Raw genomic sequence first — 8,204 nt, forward strand, 5'->3', positions numbered from 1 at the left:
CCCCCATCAAAATGTTCTGAGATACAAATATTGCCCTCATATTTCTGAAGTACTATAAATTCATAAAGCACACAGCTCATCACATTATACAGTGAGCTCCAAAAGTAGAGACAGTGACACTTTTTTGCTTGTTTTGACTTTATACTTCAGCACTTTGGATTTTAAATGATACAATGACTATGAGGTTAAAAGTGCAGACTGTCTAACTTTGTCACTCGTCATTATTCACGATTCATTCAGGATTATCAGTAATCATGGTAGCATCCATAGTCAGGTAAACGTGTTTAGAAACATTATATTCTTATTTAGAATAAAAGTAACAATGCATTATTTACCATTAATTTCTATTGGGCACAAAATAATATATGAGACACAACCAAAACAAACAGCAAATGCATCCAACAAGTTTGTAGAGTCACAAGCTTGATGTATACATTGCGTGCTAGGAATATGGGACCAAATAGTAAACTTTACACTACTTTAATACACATGTGAATTTGTCCCAAAACCTTTGCTTCCCTAAAATGGGGGGGTACTATGTACAAGACATGCTGCAATTTCTAAAGAGTTCCCGTGATACGGATGACAATACCCTCAAATTAAACCTGACAGACTGCACTTTAACCTCATAGTCATTGTATCATTTTAAATCCAAAGTGCTGGAGTACAGAGCCAATACAACAAAATGTGTCACTGACCCAATACTTTTGGAGCTCACTGTACTTCATCTGATTGCATGCAAGTTACTATGTGCAATGTTTGCCTGTTTCCCTTCATTTACCATTTATACACTGAACAAAAATATAAAYGCAACATGCAAAGTGTTGGTCCCATGTTTCATKAGCTGAAATAAAAGATCCCAGAAATGTTYCATACTCACAAAAACCTTATTCCGGACAAATGTTGTGTACATCCCTGTTAGTAAACATTTCTCCTTGGCCAAGATAATTCTTCCACATTACAGGTGTGGCATTTCAAGAAGCATGATCATTACACACACGTGCCCCATTTTTCTTGTTCTCAGGTTACCAACCAGGAAGACCACCAGCTGGAAGGAGAAGCAACAGAGGAAAGCGCTCATGAGACAAAAACATGACTAGGGCCAGGAGTTTTTCCTGGTCAGGTCACATGGTCTGGAAAAACTCTTGGTCTTATGTTATAAATGCAACAACAGGTGTTCTTCCTTTCCTTTAAGAATACCAGCACCAATCAGACTTCATTGTTTCTTTCATTGGATCCAAATTAAAACRAAAAATACCACATGTTGATCATCACTAACAATGTGAGCACTTCCTAATGCTTTCTTAATAAATGTAGKGGTTGGTGTCTCTCAGACTCATAATTACCATCCTAAAATACTGGATTCTTTACTGGTGGTCTTTACTTCAACGGAGTGGCATCTGGCAAGAAAACACTCAACAGAAGAGTTGGACTTAATCATACATGCAGGCAAGCACACACACATCCCTGCTCTCCCTTCACACCCTCAAACAGTACAGGGATTTCATAGTTGGTCTATTGACCACAAACTTGCTCTAACAATCCTCAAGGTAAACAACAACATAGTACATGGTGGAATGCCACTGTCTTACCTCAGGCTTCAGCTCATCTTTAGGACTGTTTGATCCACTGGCTTCAGCTGCTAATTAGATAATTTCTAGTAACCCTCTAAATCACKTGTCAAACTCATTCCATGGCGGGCTGAGTGTCTGCAGGTTATCTCCCCTCCCTTGTACTTGATTGCTGAATTAAGGTCACTAATTAGTAAATAACTCCTTTCACCTGGTTGTCTAAGTCTTAATTGAAAGAAAAAAAGACACTAAGCCCTTCATGGAATGAGTTTGACACCCCAGTTCTAGATGAACCCTCTATACTTATAAACAGTATAATGTATTTCAAATCAAATTTTATGTCACATCTGCAGAATACAACAGACCTTACCGTGAAATGCTTACTTACAAGCCCTTATCCAACAATGCAGTTCAAAAAATAGTTAAGAAAATATTTACTAAATAAATAAAAGAAAAAAGAAGAAAATTACATAACAATAACACGGCTATATACAGGGGGTACCGGGCTATATACAGGGGGTACCGGTACCGAGTCGATGTGCGGGGGTACAGGCTAGTCGAGGTAATTTGTAAAGTGACTATGCATAGATAATAAACAGCGAGTAGCAGCAGTGTAAAAACAAAGGCGGGGGCAATGTAAATAATCTGGGTGRYCATTTGATTAATTGTTCAGCAGTCTTATGGTTTGGTGGTAGAAGCTGTTAGGGAGCCTTTTGGTCCTAGACTTGGCGCACCGGTACTGCTTGCCGTGTGGTAACAGACAGAACAGTCTATGACTTGGGCGACTGGAGTCTGACAATTTTTGGGGCCTTCCTCTGACACGGCCTAGTATATAGGTCCTGGATGGCAGGAAGCTTGGCCTCAGTGATGTACTAGGCCGTACGCACTACCCTCTGTAGCGCCTTACGATCGGATGCCAAGCAGTTGCCATACCAGGCGGTGATGCAACCGGTCTTGCTCTCATTGAGGGAGAGGTTGTTTTCCTGGCACCACATGGCCAGGTCTCTGACCTCCTATAAAATCCTTCAACACATGCTTTCGAGGGCATTATCACTTAATACAACAGGTTACCAAGAATTCAATATATGATTGACATATTTTCAGTTGACTTTTATTTTGATTGATTTCTTAATTACTATTTCACCACTTCCAAAGATATAGGCAGAACAAATCTAGGGTGTCTACCCAAGCCGGCTGGTCATTCGTCTCTATTTGTTCGGTTGCAGAGACGCGACCAGTCACTCAATCTTTTCGTTCTGTAGCTCTGGACATACATCGTTCTAAATGTTCCATACCACACTGGCTGGCAACGTTCTTATTCTTTGCTTGCTAGCTAGCCAACTACGGCTAACTTAGTCACGTCAAACAGTGCAGACAGAAAAAAACAGTAGCTGCATTTGTTTAAGCTGTTTCTAGTGACATTTATTGGATATATCCATAACAATGATGTAATGAGGCACGATTTTTGCCTGGCATAGAAAATGTACTCTCTTGTTAGGACACTGTTGTTCAAAAGAGCTAGCCAACAACACAGCTCACACCAATACTTCAAACTGAAGCTGGAAAGACTGCAAACTAGCCTCACTTGTTTCGTTATACCTTTTTTTAAATGTACATTTCTTTGTATATATTCATAAAAATGATGCCAGCTGATTCATGATTTGACTGTCTGAGAAACACTGCCTGCCTCTCTCTCTCGTCCCGACCCTACACGTTCACTTACTATGGTACAGTTGGAGATCACATTTGAATATTGAAACAATGTTGCAATGTCAGAGAGATGGACAGTAGGTTTAAATACAAATCTGAGATAATGTCTAGATGCTTTTTATAGTGGGGATCAAGTGTATATCTTCCCTGCCTGGGATGAGAGACAGTGCGCAGTCAGATGGAACAGAGTAAATAGGCATTTAATATCATAGATTTAGCCGATGGTAACTTGTGCAATAGACACCGTCTGGAAGTGCTTTTAACCAATCAGCATTCAGATGGACCCACCCTTTGTATAATAGTGGACAGCCTCAGAGGCAGGGTTACCCAAAGATTTAATCTGTGTGTAGTCTAGATAAATTTCTACTCCAGTGGTGTTAGTGAGGGGGACAATCTGGTAAAAATGGTCAGACTACATAGACCAGATACACCCAGCAAGCAGAATTCTAGACTAAACAGTAAAGGTTGATAATAATGTCAGTTCAATGCCAATAGGGTTAGGACTACATATTTTACCCTAAACCATAATGTATGACCCTGGATACATTGATACTCTGATACATGTATGAAATGTCTGCTTTTCCAGAGGATCTTTACTAAAGTGGGAGGTGAGTCGTGTTGAAACCAGACAAGTCCACAGTGCCCACACTCCATCACCAGCATCTATGGAAACATGGGAAGAACAAGGTGGCAGAGTGGGACAAGATTTTGGTGTCTGGACATCTACGGTGCTTCAAAAAGCGTACAACCCTGGACAGATACTGGAGAGCTGAAGCAATCAGTGGATTGATGAAAAACAGACAGTGAGCGTTTATTCTGTGGAGTTTAACAGCAAACAGCTTGACAAGACATATAAACTATCTGTTATCAGTAAGTGTTTCTATGTGTGTCTGTGTCTGTGTATGTGTGTGGTGGTCATGTAGAAACAGCAGGTTATGTAGTGCCTCACAAACATTTTCCAAATTATTCCTGTTTCTTTCCTCTATTTCAGAGGCAGTCACCAAACCCACAATCACTTCTTCCTGTAACACCAACAAAACCTCCTGCACTCTGACCTGTGAGAGTGACACCACTGATGCTGAACCCATCACCTACAGCTGGAAAGTGGGAGAGGGGCGTGGGAGGTCATAGGAAAACAGCTGATTGTCTCTAAGAGCGACACTGGCAAATCAACAACAGTTACAAGTACATCTGCAAGCTGAAGAATGATGTTCGTGGGGAAGGGAAGTCAGTGAGCCAGTTGGAGAGTGTTTGGCTCAGGTGAGTGGACACTCATAAGTGTGTTACAGTCTTATGTATTGATATGTCAGTAACACTGCTAGTGTTGTAGTGCAGCATTCAAAATGTCTATGTTGAATACCTGAAACTCCTGTCAAAGTACAATACAAAATGTTTTTTTCATTTCAGAGCCTTCTGAAATTGATGGTGGGGTTGTTGTGGTGTTGTCGTTACTATTGTAGCGCTTGTTGCCATCGTCATAACAGGTAAGAACAGCACATCTCTATAGTAAAGAGCACTGTACATGTACATATGTTCTGAAGCACAGATTGACATAACAGCAGCAACAACATGAGCTATACCCCTGATGGGGATACTGTTCTACCTGTATTTACAGTAGTTCAGAGGTACTGTATGCAGGTTGTTTTATTGGTGCTCTCAGAAAATGTTGTTCTTATTGCAGCTTAAGCATGTAAATGTGGTGAAGTCATACTCAACAGCTGATAGTATGGTTAATGCAGACTTGTACTTTAAGAAGTTGTAAAATATTTGTATATTTACTCCTCAGTTTGGTTGGTGTGGAAGAAAATTAAAGGTAGGGTGATTCTCTGGCTCTTTCTGGTCCAACTCTTCATACTCACTGCTTCACAAAATGTTAGACACATGTGCATTTCATTTCATTGAAAGGGTCTTAATAATGTATTAATGTATGCACACTCCAACACTCAAGCAATATTTTACAACTGCAGTATTTGTGTTTAGTGAATCCACCAGATCAGAGGCAGTAGGGATGACAATGCATTATATTGAATAGGTGCGTGGATTGGACCATATTGCTGTCATGCCTGAGCATTCTAAATGTAAAAGTACTTGTAGGTGTCATGGAAAATGTTGGAGTAAAAAGTAGATTATTTCTTTAGAATGTAGTGAAGTAAAAGTTGTCAATATATAAATAATAAGTACAGATACCCCCCCCCAAATTAAGAAGAAGAATGAAGAAATAAATAGAAAGGTGTGTGAGTGCACAGTAGTAATCTCATAACCTTATGCAAACTTAAAGGGAAAATACAGTTGAAGTCGGAAGTTTACATCAACTTAGCCAAATACATTTACACTCAGTTTTTCAACATTCCTGACACTTAATCCTAGTAAAAATTCCCTGTCTTAGGTCAGTTACGATCACCACTGTATATTAAGAATGTGAAATGTCAGAATAATAGTAGAGATATATTTATTTCAGCTTTATTTCTTTCATCGCATTCCCAGTGGGTCAGAAGTTTACATGCACTCAATTAGTATTTGGTAGCATTGCCTTTAAATTGTTTAACTTGGGTCAAATGTTTCGGGTAGCCTTTCACAAGCTTCCCACAATAAGTTGGGTGAATGTTGGCCCATTCCTCTTGACAGAGCTGGTGTAACTGAGTCAGGTTTATAGGCCTCCTTGCACGCACACACTTGTCAGTTCTGCCCACAAATTTTCTATAGAATTGGGGTCAGGGCTTTGTGATGGCCACTCCAATACCTTGACTTTGTTGTCCTTGAGAGCCATTTTACCACAACTTTGGAAGTATGCTTGGGGTCATTGTCCATTTGGAAGACCCATTTGCGATCAAGCTTTAACTTCCTGATGATGTCTTGATGTTGCTTCAATATATCCACATAATTTTCCTCCCTCATGATGCCATCTGTTTTGTGAAGTGCACCAGTCCCTCCTGCAGCAAAGCACCCCCACAACATGCTGCACCCCGTTCTTCGGCTTCCAAGCCTCCCCTTTTTCCTCCAGACATAACTATGGCAAACAGTTCTATTTTTGTTTCATCAGACCAGAGGACGTTTCTCCAAAAGGTACGATCTTAGTGTGCAGTTGCAAACCGTAGTCTGGCTTTTTATGGCGGTTTCGGCGAAGTGACTTCTTCCTTGGTGAGCGCCCTTTCAGGTTATGTGATATAGGACTGTTTTACTGTGGATATAGATACTTTTGTACCTGTTTCCTCCAGCATCTTCACAAGGTCCTTTGCTGTTGTTCTGGGATTGCTTTGCACTTTTGCACCAAGTAGTTCATCTCTAGGAGAGAGAACGCGTCTCCTTCCTGAGCGGTATGATGGCTGCGTGGTTCTATGGTGTTTATACTTGCGTACTATTGTTTGTACAGATGAACGTGGTACCTTCAGGCATTTGGAAATTGCTCCCAAGGAGGAACCAGTTGTGGAGGTCTATAATTTTTTCTGAGGTCTTGGCTGATTTCTTTTGATTTTCTCATGATGTCAAGCAAAGAGGCACTGAGTTTGAAGTAGGCCTTGAAATACATCCACATGTACACCTCCAATTGACTCAAATTATGTCAGAATACAGAAGGCTTCTAAGGCCATGACATAATTTTCTGGAATTTTCCAAGCTCTAAAGGCCAGTCAACAGTGTATGTAACTTCTGACCCACTGGAATTGTGATACAGTAAATAATCTGTCTGTAAACAATTGTTGGAAAAATGACTTGTCATAAACAAAGTAGATCTCCTAACCGACTTGTCTAAACTATAGTTTGTTAACAATAAATTTTGAGTGGTTGAAAAACAGTTTTAATGACTCCAACATAAGTGTATGTAAACTTCCGACTTCAACCGTACATGTAAATTCAAGGAACCTCTTCTACTCTGTTTGCTGTAAACCAATGTTGAATGACCAATCCTAGGGGAAACACTGATTGTAATTGACAGATTCTTAAAAGTAAATACAACACACTGTGTATTGGGAAAGGGGGATAACTAGTCAGTTGTACAACTGAATGCATTCAAGTATAGGGTGTATAAGTATAGGAGTTTTTCTTCAAAATGATCTGATTAGAGAAAGTTTGTCCTTCTGTTCTCAGCAGCTGAAGCCAGTGGATCCAACAGTCTAAATATGATTCAACGCCTGAGAGTAAGAAGACAGTGGCATTCACCTGGAATTCTGCCACTTAGCATCCTTTTCATTGTCATCCAGAAGTGAACACAACCAATGCTAATATGGTCTGTGTATCAGAATGCTAAGCTCAACTTTTCTTTCTTCTCTTCTCCTCAGCTAAAGGCAGTGATGTAGTCCAGCCAGAACAAGGCAAGTTATCCAGTTAATTTAAGACTGTATAAAGCAGAGGTAAATTCTTAAATAGCATTTGATGCAGTAGGAGAGAGGCTGTAGTTGATGTCTTCCTTCTGTTGTGATTCTGCAGAGATTACGGTTCCGCTAACGGTCAACCACAAAACAGGGGAAGAGGAGCAGACAAACCTGGAAAGGGGCAGGAGAATGGCGGTGTGTATGAAACTTAAGCGGATAGTTTACCTGGCAGTTACAGTGAACTCCAACCATATTTCCAACTGACTGATTCTAAATGATAAACGTCAATGGTCAGAGACCATGACTACAGCTCAGCGTTCAACACAAATTGCCCACAAAGCTTATCACTAAGTTAAGGACGCTGGACTAAACACCTCCCTCTGCAACTGGACTTCCTGACGGGCCGCCCCCAGGTGGCAGAGTAGGCAACACACATCTGCCATGCTGATCCTCAACACTGGGCCCCTCAGGGATGCGTACTTAGTCCCCTCCTGTACTCCCTGTTCACCCATGACTGCGTGGCCATGCACACTCCAACACCATCATTAGGTTGCAAACGACACAACAGTGGTAGGCCTGATCACAGACAATGATGAGACAGCCTCCTCCTATAGGA

The 8,204-nt window shown here is 40.7% G+C and overlaps 1 long non-coding RNA gene across 1 annotated transcript; it reads left to right on the forward strand.

Annotated features, from left to right (window-relative positions):
* The first annotated feature begins 4,684 nt into the window (after positions 1 to 4,684).
* On the forward strand, positions 4,685 to 8,203 carry LOC112074607 (uncharacterized). Its single transcript, XR_002894786.2, has 5 exons — positions 4,685 to 4,765; positions 5,068 to 5,094; positions 7,365 to 7,414; positions 7,556 to 7,588; positions 7,704 to 8,203. It is a non-coding gene; the product is annotated as an uncharacterized lncRNA (long non-coding RNA).
* Position 8,204: the final 1 nt, after the last annotated feature.

This window comes from Salvelinus sp. IW2-2015, unplaced genomic scaffold (genome assembly GCF_002910315.2).
Source record: "Salvelinus sp. IW2-2015 unplaced genomic scaffold, ASM291031v2 Un_scaffold2714, whole genome shotgun sequence".
NCBI classification, from domain to species: Eukaryota; Metazoa; Chordata; class Actinopteri; order Salmoniformes; family Salmonidae; genus Salvelinus; species Salvelinus sp. IW2-2015.